Raw genomic sequence first — 14,069 nt, 5'->3', positions numbered from 1 at the left:
CCAGATTGTTTCTTTTTCATTTTTTCCCACGTCCACCTCATCTGAAGCAATTGTAAAAATTGTAAAAGCCCTAAGCCAAAAAGGCATAGCCAAGATACTGCGGTTCTAGCACTTTCTAGTACAATTTGATCTCTTACTTACCTACATGGAACTTCTCAGTATCCCATCCAAACGTGCAGAGATTCAAACGTGCTGCTGCGAGGAGCCTCTGCCTTGAATGAGGAAGTGTCGGGGCAGGGCAGGATGTGGAGCCGTGACTCAGATATCGAGGGCTGCGCTTCTTGACCAGCTGAGGAATAAAAGCAATTCTTGACGGCGTTAGCTACAGCGTGTTTGGCTGATGTAAGGACTTGCTGGCTACCATACAACCAATAGTGAAAGCTCAGGAACATTCAGTATTTCACCTTACATCTTTTGCCAAACTTTAGCTGCTTATGCTAATGCAGCATTCTCATATTGCAGTCCTTTCTAGGAGTACTATCTACATTTTGTCTGACAAAACATATGTCCCTGTCAATAAACATTTATTTGCATCAATATGCTACTTGAAGATGTTCAGAATAGGGATTTTGGTAATGCTTTTGAAACAACTCTTGCCTCTTAGCTCAAGCAGGCAATTGAGACTTTGCTTGGTTTCCTCTATTAGGAAAATAAAATTATTAAAACCAAAATGAACAAAAAACCAAACCAACAAAAAAAGCATGAAACACTCCACCACACATCTCTTTTTACAATTAGTTTTAAATGGCATTCATGTATTTAGTGTCCTATACACCTGAACACAGAGGCTACCACTTGCAGTATCTAAGCGTGCATTTCCAAACTCTTCAGTGTCAAAAAAAATCTGTCTTTTTTATTTGCTCTGCAATCAAACACTGTTGTTTCACTGGCTCTCTGTATTTCATGCACAGGTACCAAGCAATGTTTAGCCCTCATATTTTCAGCCAGCCGTTGGGGAAGCTTTTTTCTTTCCTCTTGAGAGAGCTCTTGCTTGCATCTTGCTGAGCTGTTGACTTGGATGTGGGTGCCTGGTGTGCTCTGCTATGTTATTTCATAAAGGAATTAAAGTTTTCTATAGGCATTTACTAGTGTGGCTGTCGCTTCACTGAAATTTTGTTGCACATAGTTGCATAATTGTACAGTTCAAGCACTTGCAGATCAGAAATAGAAAAATATATTAGGTTGATTCTGGTCAACAGTTGTCTTTAAACTACCAGTTTCTGGGTAGTCTCTCTTGCATTGAATTGAATCCTTCTGACATCTCCCTTCATATATTTTAAGAAGTATGTTTGTGTTGAGCACTTGTTAGTGTTGAACTTCTCATTTTATAGACATGCCATAAAAGGCATACCAATTGATTTAAATATTTACTATTCCAAACACTGTTCTCATTCACTTCAACCTCTTCTCTGCTTGAGTGAAGCAGAGAGCTAGCTATTTAATCGTGCTGGATGAATTTAAGTATTGGTATGTAACACTAATATACAAAAGAAACTGCTTGAACTTTAGAGTAAATCTGGATTTTTTAATATTGTCAGAAATTAAATAATTGAAGAAACTCTAGGAAATCGTGTTTTATTATGCTAGAAAACAAAAAAACCCCCTATACTCTAATTAATGGTTTGAGAAGTAACACTTCATAAATTAGTCAGCTTCATGGTAGTATTTCAGCAATACACAACTTCCATTACCACATCATTTGAGTGAGAATTGCTCATTCTCTCCCGTGACAGTGATGATCCTGAGTATTTCCTGAGGCATTTCACTTTTGGAAGGCTTTGAATGCCTGATGCAACTCAGATGAGTGGTAAGACAGCATACAGGAAAATATTTCTGACTTTGTACAAGTTATTATCTGTCTGGCACTGAAGCACTTAAGTGGAAGACTTCCAAGACTAAAATTCCTGATGAAGTACAAAATATCTATGGCCATATTAATGTCATGAGAAATATGTATTGGGTTTTTTTCCCCGTGCTATTCTGAAAGCTTATTTCTTGATAGGATACTACTCAGAGATCTCCTCTAACATTAAAGCAGAAGTATTGTCCAAGTTAACACAACTGTTGGAATCTGACTCACAGATGCTATGTCCAACTCCAAGTAAAAGAAAAATCCATGACCAGGTTTGAGTCTTTGAAGGTGTATCCGTAACGCTTCATATGCTAATTCCTCAGTGTCTTCAGTGATTTTTAAATAGCCTTTTTCAGTAAGTACCCTTGAAAGTCCTATGTCACTGAAGTGCACTGACATAGTGATTAAGTACCATCTAGAAAAAAAAACCAAACAAACCACCAACATGAGAATGGAAAGGCTGTTGCACTCCAGCTTTGCCTAGGAATCCTCTGTGTCTTCCCTTCCATCCTTTTCTTACCTTATTGCTATCATCTCATCTTGCAGGAGGAGGAAGTGGAGCTGGATTACTAATGCAGTCTCCCAAAACCACTTGGTGCACAAAAATACAGGATTCATAGACATGTGTCTCCTAATGATCTGAGGCTGATCTGTGATGAGTGCACACCAGGATAAACACACCAGTATGTACAGGCTGTGGGGTTGTATTTGGGTTTGCTTCTTGTTTCCAAGCTTACTGGTTGCTCATGTGACAGAAGCGAGGTACTGTGACTACTTGGTGTTGCACTGCACTACACTGAGTGTAGCTAAATAGGAAACAAAATGGGAACCTGGCAGCAGTGCAATACTGGCTTATGATTGTTTATTCTGACCTGCCAAAAGCATTTTTTTTTTTAACCAAAACGAGATTGCTGTTGTTATGGCTATATTTGTTCATGTTCTCTCAAAATCCAGCCATAACTTTCCCAGAATCACAGAGTAGTTGAGGTTGGAAGGGTCTTCTGGAGGTATTCTGGCCCAAACCTTCTGCTGAAGCAGGGCCAACAGCTTGATGTTCGGATAGAGCCTCCTGTGTTTGTGCCCATTGCCTCTGATTCAGTCACTGGGCATCACTGAGAAGAGCCTGGCTCAGTCCTCCTTGCATCCTCCCTTCAGGTATTTATATACATTGAGATCCCACCTGAGCCTTCTCCAGGCTGAACAGTCCCATCTCTCTCAGCCTTTCCTCACAGAAGAGATACTCCAGTCCCTTCACCATCTTAGTGGCCCTTCATTGCACTCTCTCCAGTAGATTCATGTCCTTCTTGTTCTGGGGAGCCCAGAACTGGACACAGCATTCCAGGTATGGCCTCACTAGTGCCAAAGAGAGGGGAAGAATCACCTCCCTGAACCTGCTGCCAGTACTTTGCCTAATGCAGCCAAGGATACCATTAGCCCTTTGCCATAAGGGCACATTGCTGGCTCGTGTTAATCTTGTTGCCCACCAGGACCCCCAGGGTCTTTTCTGCAAAGCTGTATTCCGGCTGGGTGACCACCAGCATGTACCTGATGCATGGGGTTGTTCCTCCCCAGATGCAGGACTTCGCACTTCTCCTTGTTCAACTGCATGAGATTGCTGCCAGCCCATTTTTCCATCCTGTTGAGGTTCCTCTGAATGGCAGAATCACTCTCTCTTACTACTGTATCAGCCACTCCTCCTCATTTTGTGTCATGAGGAAATCTGCTGAAGGTTCACTATGTCACATCATCCAGATCATTACTGAAGGTCTTGAACAGGACTGGACCCACTATAGACCCCTGAGATATGCTGGTAGTTACAGGCTTCCAATTAGACATTGTTCCACTGACCACTATGTGCTGGGCCAGGCTGTTCAGCCAGTTTTCAATCCACCTCACTGACTGCTCATCGAACGCATAATTTATCACCTTGTCTATTAGGGTCTTACAGGAGACTGTGTCATAAGTCTAGGTAGAGAGCGTCCACTCCTCACCCCTCATCTACTAAGCCCGTCATCATGGAAGTTTATCAAGTTAGTTAAGCATGACTTTCCTCTTGGTGAATCCATGCTGACTATTCCTGATGACTTCCTTGTCCTTCATGTGCCTGGAAATACTTTTTCAGGATTAGCTGCTCCACTGGTTTTCCAGGGATCAAGGTGAGGCTGACCAGCCTGTAGTTTCCTGGGTTCTCTTTTCTGGCCTTCTTGAAGACAGGAGTAATGTTTGTTCTCTTCCAGTTCTCTGGCACTTCTCCCACTTGCCATGATCATTCAAAGATGATAGAGAGTGGACTTGCAATGACATCTATGAACTCTCTTAGCATGCATGGGTGCATCCCATCAGGGCCCCTGGATTTATGTATATCCGGTTTGCTTAAGTAGTCCCTGAACTGATCCTCTTCCACCAAGGGTATGTCTTCCTTGCTCTAGACTTTACCTCTGGTCTCTGAGACCAAGGATTATTGAAAGCTGATCTTGCTAGTAAAGACCAAGACAAAGAAAGCATTCAGTACCTCAGCCTTTTTCATGTCCTGTGGCAACCAAGTTCCCCATTTCCTTCAGCAGTGGGCCTATCTTTTCCCTAGGCTTTCTGTTGTCTCCTACGTACATACAGAAGCTTTTCTCATTGTCTTTAATGTCCCTGACTGGATTCATCTCCAGGTGGCCTTTGGCTTTCTTAACCATGTTTCTGTATGGTTGGACAGTGTCTCTTCTTTCCAGGTTGCCCACCCTCTGTATGTTTCCTTTTTGTGCTGTTTTATCAGGAGATCCTTGTTCATCCATGCAGGTCTGGTGGCATTTCTCCTGACTTTCTACTTGTTGGGGTGGACCAAAAACAGAACACAAATATGTTGAGACAAGCTACCAAGATGACATAAAATCCTTGAGCTGATTTATGCACTAAAGACCATTGCCTAATGCTTTGTTGGTTTTCAGTCCATGGGGCTGCTCACTTTGGTGTTTGGAGATGTTCATATGATCAGTAGCTTTTTCATGCTGCTTTTAGGTTGTATAAATGTGCTTGCTTCTTTTTTTCTTTTTCTTTCCTTTCTCTCCATTTGCTGTATCCTGCATACTTGCTAAAAGGCTTCCAACAGAAGCAAAATACAGTATACTTTTCCACAGAATGCAGTAATCTACTTTAGAAACTTTCCTAGATTTGTTATAAAACACAGTTGACCGCATATTTGCTAATTCAAACACGGTGAACTGAATGCTTTCTGAAGTCAGAACTAGACTGTTTTCACCACATGCAGGCAAATGGATGGAAGAAGGGAAGGTTTATGTAGTTTAATCTCCAGTCTCTGGAATATAAACTTGGATTCCATGAAGTACTGCTGTAGACTGGACAAGGTACATGTGTCATTTCCTTCAGTGCTATATTACCATGTTGTAACCTTGCAGTGTTTCTCTTTTAAGTTGTAATTTTCCCTCCTCTTATGTTCACAGAGTGGCTTCTGACCTTGCTGGCAGAGGACTCAAAAAAAAAGAGTGGGTCGTATGTTTTTGACTTTTATGCATCAGTAATCATTAATGCTGATGATCTCACCTGGCATTATCAATAAACTTGAGGGTTTTTTCTTCCTGCCACTCCCCTTTTGTTATCAAATGAACCAAATAATACAAACAGTCTTAACCAGGCTCCCTTCAGAAGGAAATGCAAACTCCACTTCACTTGTCATTCTGAGCAGAAGACAGCTTGTTTTGGTTGCGTGTTTTTTTGTTGTGTGGGTTTTTTTTTTTTGGGGGGGGGTAGGGCAGTATAGACCAGCAGTAGCTGTAGCTTGCCATGCTCGTCTTCTTTATCTACTTAATTTTGCTAGATCTTATTCCTTCTTCAGTCCAGGTGGAACAAAAAGACTATTTACATCAGGCTGGTGAGCACTTGAGATCTGTGTACTTTAATTGCCATTTTGCATTTGGCTGTAGACTGAGCCTTTCCAGCCTGCGAGAGGCATTCCTAGTTGTGACTGGTTTCACTTGTCTCCACTGATTTGAGGCAACACAATCCATTCACATTAAGTGGCTAGGACTCTTACCCTAGAATGAGGGCAAACACAGAGATATGGAGTAATGAGTGCACGTGCTGGCTTTCAAACAATTTGAGCAACTACTGAGGTACTTTCAGGGTGCAACTAGAGTAGCAAAAATCGAAGAAGCATATTCATTTGCAAGTGAAGAGGAAACAGTCAGCAGTGTCGTTGTCCATGATGAGAATGTTCTTTTAAGTTCTGGCAAAAGGAGATACTTGGCAAGAAACATGCGTCATGGCTGAGGCCTAATGACCTGAATGTGCAAGCAGAAACAGGAACAAAAATTCAGCTTAACTGTGAGAAAGGAATGAGAGCGAAGCTGATTTTTTTTTTTTCACTACTTTTGTCAGTCTGATCCCTTAAGTGATAAAGCTTCCGATCTGATGGATTAGCTGCTTGTTCCTCTCTGAAGTAACTCTTCCCCTTTTTTTCAGAATACTCTGAAGTCTGTGGCTCTCTGAGTGCTCAGGATCTCAGATCCTCAGCAGAGAGGATTCATGTTTTTTCTGCAAATGTGTCCATGATTGTATTTGCCACGAGGCTTCTGCACTTTCCTAGGGAATTGCAGCAAGCACTGGGAGGCATCGAAAGCATAAGTTGCTCCATGCATCTCCTGCATTCCTGCCGGCATAAGTGAGATATAGAATAGACTGTTTCAGCTGGAAGGGATCTACAGTGACCACCTAGTCCAACTGCCTACTTCAGGGCTGACCAAAAGTTAAAGCATGTTACTAAGGGCATCGTCTAAGTGCCTCTTAAACACTGAGAGGCTTGGGGCATTGACCACCTCTCTAGGGAGCCTATTCCAGTGTTTGACCACCTTCTCAGTAAACAAATGCTTCTTAATGTCCAGTCTGAAACTCCCCTAGGATCATAGAATTTCTCTAGTTGGAAGGGACCCATAAGGATCATCAAGTCCAACTCTCACAGGGCTGCCTAAAACTAATCCATATGACTAAAGAGTGTTGCCCAGACACTCCTTGAACTCTGACAGGCTTGGTGCCCTGACCACTTCCCAGGGGAGCCTGCTCCCTGGTGCAGCTTTGAACTGTTCCCATATGTCCTGGCACAGGATAGCAAGGAGAAGAGACCAGCCCCTCTCTCTCCACTTTCCTTCCTCAGGAAACTGTAGGGAGCAACAAGGTTGCCCCTCAGCCTCCTTTTCTCCAAATTAGACAAAATGACGTGGGCTGGTGTGTGCGGTTAGCTGAGCAGCGCAGGGGCTGAATAGGCTGAGCAAGTATGCCTGTTCTTGCCGTAGCAAGGGATTGGTGCTCAGCAGATCCCTGTGATCAGCAAATTGGCATCATGGCCTTGACTCACACCCCACCTGTACATTGACCTTCCCAGCTTTCCTGGTGCTGCTTTGCCCTCACCTCTGCAGCTGTCTGGGCAATTCAGTGGAAAAGCATTTTCTTGCATTTCATCTCTCTATGCCCAACTCTGACACATCTCAAAGGGTGCAAGTGCGATTGTGTATCTCTTTGCGTCACTCTTTTTCTTTTCTTTTTTTCCTCCCTCCTATTACAGCCACTGTTATGCTGTCCTGTGCTGGCCAAAACAAGGCTCACAAGCCTGCTCAGAGTGAAATGCTTAACTGCTGGTGGGCAGTCTAGTCTTATGCATGGTGCTGGCTCTGGTCTGTCTAGAAATGCATGGGGAGCACCCCCACCTTCTGACATGCATTTTGCATTCCAACCAGCTTGTTCGCAGTGAAAATAAAGTATTCGGGCCTGTAACTGGGTTTCTCTCTGGCCCTGCTAACTGTAGGAGCTAAGCACTGAATGCCCACTCTGTGCCCTCCATCAGGGAAGAGACATAGATACTTTGGAGGTTCAGCATAGTTGCTTTGTTGTCTGCAATCCTTCAGAGGTGCAACTGGTCAGAGTATTGCTAATTATAGTCATGGTTCTTTCATTTAGGCATGGTGGTGAAACCATGAAATCTAATAGCAAAAAAACCCTCTAAATCTTGGTTTATGCAACACTCAGTATGCTGTATGGTACCTTCTGCAAGTTTTGCCAAATGTAACACATACATTTCTAAACACAAGCAATGAAAAAGCTGCACCAAAGAATGCAACCGTCTCATGAATAACACTCTTCCAGACCTTGTTCTTGGGTCTATAAAGTGTATGAGCTCAGTTCGCCACTCCCTACCATGGAAGAGGAGTTACCTGGGGCATTCCTACTGTTCAGGTTTTGGACTGCTTTCCAGGAAGACTGTCACATCTGCTTTCTCCTAACTCTGTTTTCTGCCCTACCTGATGATCTAAGTCTGCATGCCAACCTTAAGACCTGTCTGCCCTCTCTGTCTTCCACAAATGCTGACAGCCACAGTGGCTTGAGTGTTCTCTGAGCCTTGCTTCCCTTGCGCAAGGCAAGGCTAAATGAATCACAATGCTTTTCTTAAGGCAAGCAAATATTTTCTTCCTTTGATCCCTTTAACAAACAGGTTCACGCCTTCTCTAAAGGAGAGGTGACTTCTAGGTTTGACTGAATTGTTAGTGTGTGTTGAGACAAAATGTCCTGATTTGTCTCTGCCCCCAGTGCAGCTCCTGCTCTTGCAGTGGCCACGACAATGGTTGGAGCATCGTCTCCTCTGCAGGGTGCTCCAGTCCTGGGGCAAAGGAACTCCCGTTTCTGATCTTAAGGAAGTATGAGCTTTGCCAAGTATAGCACTGTGACTCCAGCCACTCTTGCTGCTTTTTTGCAGAGGGCTTTTTGTTTCTGGAAGGTTATACTCTGTAAATACTAGTAGTAAAGCGCCCATTTTGCAGGTGCTAGTCGTAGTCCTTTACCCTGACTTATAAGAAATCTGTATAACAGCAGAAAAATTGTTTAGTTCAGCAACAGCCGATATGCTGTGAGTGTTCAAAGGCCCTTAAACCCTGATACTTCCCTGCAGCTGTGACTATGAAAGCAGATGAGCAGAGATTTTTGTGACTGGAGAAGCATTTAGCAGTAACTCTCCAGATCTCCCCTTGGCCTTCACCTAGAAACAAAGTATTGATTTTTGTCTGAGTTTCATGACAGGAAGTACAATTTTTCCTGGTGTCAAAGTTCAGGCAGACTCTAACAACTGGTTGCTGGTGTTCTACAAAGAACAGCATCTCAAGATGGTGAAACAAGTATGTGTTGTCTTAGCGGTAAACAATGACACTAGCTTTGACATGTTGGGGTGTGGGGGACATAGAATACAAGCATTTCCTCCCTGAAAAGTAAACAGTCTGAACAAAAGCAGTGATGTTGTGATTGTGTTTGTACTCGATCTGTGGCAGTCCTGCCACTCAAACAAGGAACAGGTGTTCATTGCAGGATGCACATGCTTTCTCACTCATCTCCTTGCAAAATCCGCCCTGCATTTGGCACGCTGCTCCGTCGCACTTTATCTCAAATACACTTTGGTATGCTGCTCCATTGCACTTACCTCTGTGCAATTACACTGACTGCTTCCATGGAGTTTCCAGTGTGCAGAGTTATGTTATACAATGATTTATATCCAGGTCCAGCAAGCAAGTTTGCAAAAGCAAACTTCCTACCTGGCTTCTGTCTACATGCAGGAGTTCAGTGGTTTCCTCCTAGCTGTCTGGAGCAGCATTGCCTAGAGCCTAAGCCAAAACAACACTCCTTTGCTTCCCTGCCCTCCAACCCCACCCCAAAGGCCTCTGAAAAGTGTGCAGGTGGGGGTACACCTCTGTGCCTGGCATCCCACATGGCTGCAGGGTGCTCAGGCCTGATCACCTGTGACCTTGGGGACATTCAAATCAGCTTTAATGAAAAAAATTATTCTTACCCATTAAGGTATTTGACACGTGGAATACTGACTATTGTTTCCCAAGACCTGAAGGCCTACCGATGCAGTAAACGCAGCCACAGAAATTGGTGGATTTCTTTTGCCAGGTTTTCTGTTTCTGAGGAACTGTTTGTTTGACTTTGTTTAGAAATAATTTTCCATTCAGATATGCTGTGATGCAATAGGGATTGCTCCAAAGTGAAGCGAAGACACATTGTGTGAAGTCTATTAGCAGTTGCTACATTGCCAAAAATGCTAATGAAAGGCACTGGCTTACTCTGTGAATGCCTGGTAGATTTTGTGGTTGATAATTCTAGCCAGCCAGAGCACATGTTTGTTAATAGGAGCTCTTCTTGAGGGCTAGGTTTTTCTTTAAAAAAGAAGATAAATAAAAATTTCCCACACAGAGCTTGGTCTCCAGAGGACTGATGAAGTGTTAGTGGGCTGCAGCAGATTAAAAGACTTTCCCTCCCTTCCTTTTCTTTTTTCTTCCTACTCTTGGCTGGAAGAAAACTATTCCATGAGAAATACCTTGACAGACAGTTGTCTGCCTTACAGCAGTCATCAAAATTCAACTTTAAGTGAATAACATAACCTGAAGTTAAACAGAACAGATGTGTAGGTGAGTGGTGTTGTTTTATTTTGATGGGTTTTTGTGGTTTTGCTTGTTTGGTTTTTAATCCCTTTGCTTTTTCCTGCTCAAAGGCACTTATTCCTCAGACCTGAGCTGTTCCCTGGCATGCCAGGACTCCTGATGGGGTGCCAACCTGCTGAGCAGAGACATGGCACGGTGGCTGACCCTGGCTGGGGATCGCTGGGGACTCACCTGCCTCCACAGCCACTTCCTCTGCTTCTCCAGCCCCTCAGTTTCTGGGGGTGCTTCTCACACGAGCTGGTGTCAGCAGCCCGCTGCCTGCCTCACTCTGTGCAGAAACAGTCAATGAATTTCCCTGGAAAGGACCATCGTTATCTGGCCAGCCCTCTTGCCTGGTTCAGCAGATCAGGAAGGAAAACAGAGCTGGGTTTTTCTCATGATTGTGATAAGCAAAATCAATAATGTATCCCAAATAGGAGAGCAACTCCTTGTGCCAGATATGGAAATATGGGTATACATACAGAAGACCAAAGAAAGGGCTTTAGAAAATCAGGACATCTGGTAATTTGCTGACACAGTTCAATATCACTGATAGTTTATCAAACTGATGTGAGCTGGCTAATAAGATTTCCAACAAGGTGATAAAGATACTTTGTGTTTGCCTTGCATTATAAAAGCAGCTACAGTGCTTTGGTAATGGTTCAGGCATTTTACACCTTTATCCCTTGACCTCTTTTTAGTTACCGTGGCTGCAGTACTGATGTATTTTCAAAGTTATATAAAATAATAATGGTAAATCTGACTGATAGAGATATGAATTGAGAGGAATAGACTTGGCCCTCTAGTCCAGTGTTATGCTGTGGAAAATAAGTTTTTGCAAGCAAACCTGATTGTGTTTTGAAATTACACAGCCTCATAAGAGGGATGACGTGTGACAGCATAGATCTCTTGGTGGAAGAAATTAAGAAGGAAACGTTACCATTTGCTCTCTGTCCACGTTATGGCTGCACCAGCGTTATTTCTTACCGACATTCTTAAGTTTTCCAGTCTCAACTGAAAGACATTTTGTCACCGTTTTCCTCTTTCCAATTTTCTGAAGGGCAGACCTTTTACGTGCAACAGATATGAAAGTGTAGTCTGGCAGCTTATATGCAATCCTATTCAAAAATATCAGACAGCTTCTCCTGACTTATGACATCTGCTGGGGTGGATGCTGCAAAGAACTAGACTTTCCAGTCCAACAAGTGAAAGGAGGGAAGGTCTCTGCATGCTACAGACGTGAGTTCGAGCACCAAGTCAGCTACAGCCTTGTGTGACCCTGAGCATGACTTCTGTGTCTGAGTTTTCCAATTATAAAATGGCCCCAAGCAGCACCTCTTGAAATCACAGGAAAACAAATTAGTGTTTTATTACTGAACCACTGGGACCTATTTTGGGCAAGTTGGAAGGTCAGCCTAAGACTGTGTTGATATAAGAGCATCTATCTCTACACATCAATTTTCTGTGCCAGACAAAAATGGGAGATAGGCTCTTTCCTAACAAAATACTTGAGTTTGTGATTAATGGTAAGGCCATGAGTAGTTCCCAAGGACTTGGGTTTTGCAGCGTGGGGAATTGGTTTGGATACACTACTTACGCTTACTAGCAGTGCTTGTAACATGTAAAGGGTTGGAAGCATTTTTCTTGTATTGGAAGGTAGTTGTACACATTGACTTGTTGTCACATAAATGTGTCTTGAAAGATGAAAGAGACAGGCTACTGGTCTGTTGCCTGTAATTCCCTGGGCTGCCATATGCGGAGGAAATCATCTCAAGGAACATATGTGGTACCTTTTATTATGTTCAAATGGGGACCAGTTTATAATGACTTCATCTCGTATCACCCAATGAATGTGGTGAAGGTCCTAATGCCACATGACACATTGAAAGGAAGATTCCCAAGAGCCTAACTAACTTCTATGGTCTGTGTGCAGGTCCTCTCCCTGTGGAGTTGGGCTATACTCAATTATTCTTTAGAGCAGTTTCTCTTGCCCTGGCAAAGAGGGAGGTTAGAGGTATTATCCTCTGGGGTAATGTGAACTTTGGTGCATATTTGCTACAAATTTGAAAAGGATTCACTTTGCAATTTAGAAAAGCAATTAGTAAAATTTATTTGGCACAGAACAAGGGGCTATTGAGAAAAGCGTTTGGAGTCAGGATTGTTGAAGTGGAAAAGGGAACGCATTTTTGAGCAAAAGAGGTATTTCAGTTCTCACAGGTGAAAAGATTTGAATATTGAATTTGACTACAGGACGGATGGATTCAGACCACTAAGTAGCAACACACATTCTCTCTCGGGGCTTTCCATCTGTGGTTTACCAGCCATGCCACAACGAAAGCCTTTCGCTTTTCTGTGAAAGTGTGTCCGTTTCTTAGAGTCTTCCCACAAAGCTTAATCAAGCGGTGCTTTCCTGTACATGTGTTTAAGTTGCCTAGGACATGCAGTTCATGTGAGCCGCTATCTTTAACAAAGGGAAACAGAAGGATGCTGGTGTCCAAGTGCAACACCAGCCTGGGAGAGTGCAATGACCTAGTTTCAGTTCTGGAAGCGGGAGGGTACATTGTACCTTTGCTCTGTTAGGGGTTGTAAAGTTGTGTGTGAAAATGATGTATCAGCCTGTGCTTAGTGCTGCATTCAGGTTACTGCTTGGCTTTCACTGAGTTTGTTCAGGGTATTTGCTTGTATGAGCCAAACTAGAGGAAAATTTGTCAAGTGTCTGTGTTGCATTTGTCTCTCCTCATCTGAGGGCTTTGGAGAAGAGCACTCTTATGCCCTGAGAGATGCAGCTGAAAAATATAACTGCCACTTTGGTTGTGGGCAATAGTTTGGAGTGACTTGTCTTTATGTGCTGATAGATATAGTCAAACATCCAGAAGAATGAATGGATTTTATTGAAAATATGAACATGGTACATGGTGACAAAAGCTCTGTTATTATGAAATTCTAAAGTCCTTTGAATGGTAACAAACGACTTTCATCTAGGATTTACTTGCCTCCAAAACCAGCTGGAAACCTAAACCAGCTTGAAAGTAGGGATTTTGCAAGACTAGGCTGCTGCATTTAGGTGTATTCACTATGTACTGTGAAGTAGCCCAGAAGTAAGAAAACCCAACTAGTCTAAATTAGCTTAATATATTGCAAAGCGACTGCTAGGTCACTTCTTAAATCTCTAAACCATTACAGCTTCTTGCAGTTGCAGAATATAAAGGTAGAAAACTTTTAGAAAAGGCTTCTGTCAGTTACAGCAGCACCAAAGAGGCTGCACAAAACAACTTCATGTAATAGATGGTGAGGAAACGTCTGCAGGACTCCTTGCTGAACCCCTAGGAAATGGTTACACTTCACATCTGCACAGATGTTGTTCACAGTCTTAAGGTGTCTGCAAGCCTGCATGCTTTCTTCAGGCAAATTCCCCTTATGGTTCCCTGAAGACTAGATATGGACTCAGAAAACATCTAACATCTAGATTAATGGACATGAGAGAAGTCAAGGAAAGGCTGATATTTAAAGTAACTTATGGCACCTCAGTAATCTTAGCTGACAAATACTGTGAGCTAAATGCCCTACCTGATAGTTGTAGATTGAAAGGCAACAGAGGACAAATGTGAAATTAATAAATAAAACACAGTATTTTTCACAGACGTTTCAGATTAGCGAATATGCAATATACTTTTTTTTCACATTAATAGATACAACGTCTTTAAAAAACCACAATTATACACAGTTACAATCTAAACAGGAGACAGGAGCTTAAT

General features: G+C 42.8%; 1 protein-coding gene across 2 annotated transcripts in view; it reads right to left on the bottom strand.

Annotated features, from left to right (window-relative positions):
- Positions 1 to 209, bottom strand: part of LOC136003203 (V-set domain containing T-cell activation inhibitor 1-like) — a 35,895-nt gene extending 35,686 nt beyond the window's left edge. For both annotated transcript variants that reach the window (XM_065658584.1, XM_065658585.1), the window contains exon 1: positions 142 to 209. The gene's annotated coding sequence lies outside the window, so the exon portion shown is untranslated. The remainder of the gene's footprint in view (positions 1 to 141) is intronic.
- Positions 210 to 14,069: the final 13,860 nt, after the last annotated feature.

Source organism: Caloenas nicobarica, chromosome 1, assembly GCF_036013445.1.
Source record: "Caloenas nicobarica isolate bCalNic1 chromosome 1, bCalNic1.hap1, whole genome shotgun sequence".
Taxonomy (NCBI): domain Eukaryota; kingdom Metazoa; phylum Chordata; class Aves; order Columbiformes; family Columbidae; genus Caloenas; species Caloenas nicobarica.
This window is presented reverse-complemented; position numbering and strand designations above follow the sequence as displayed.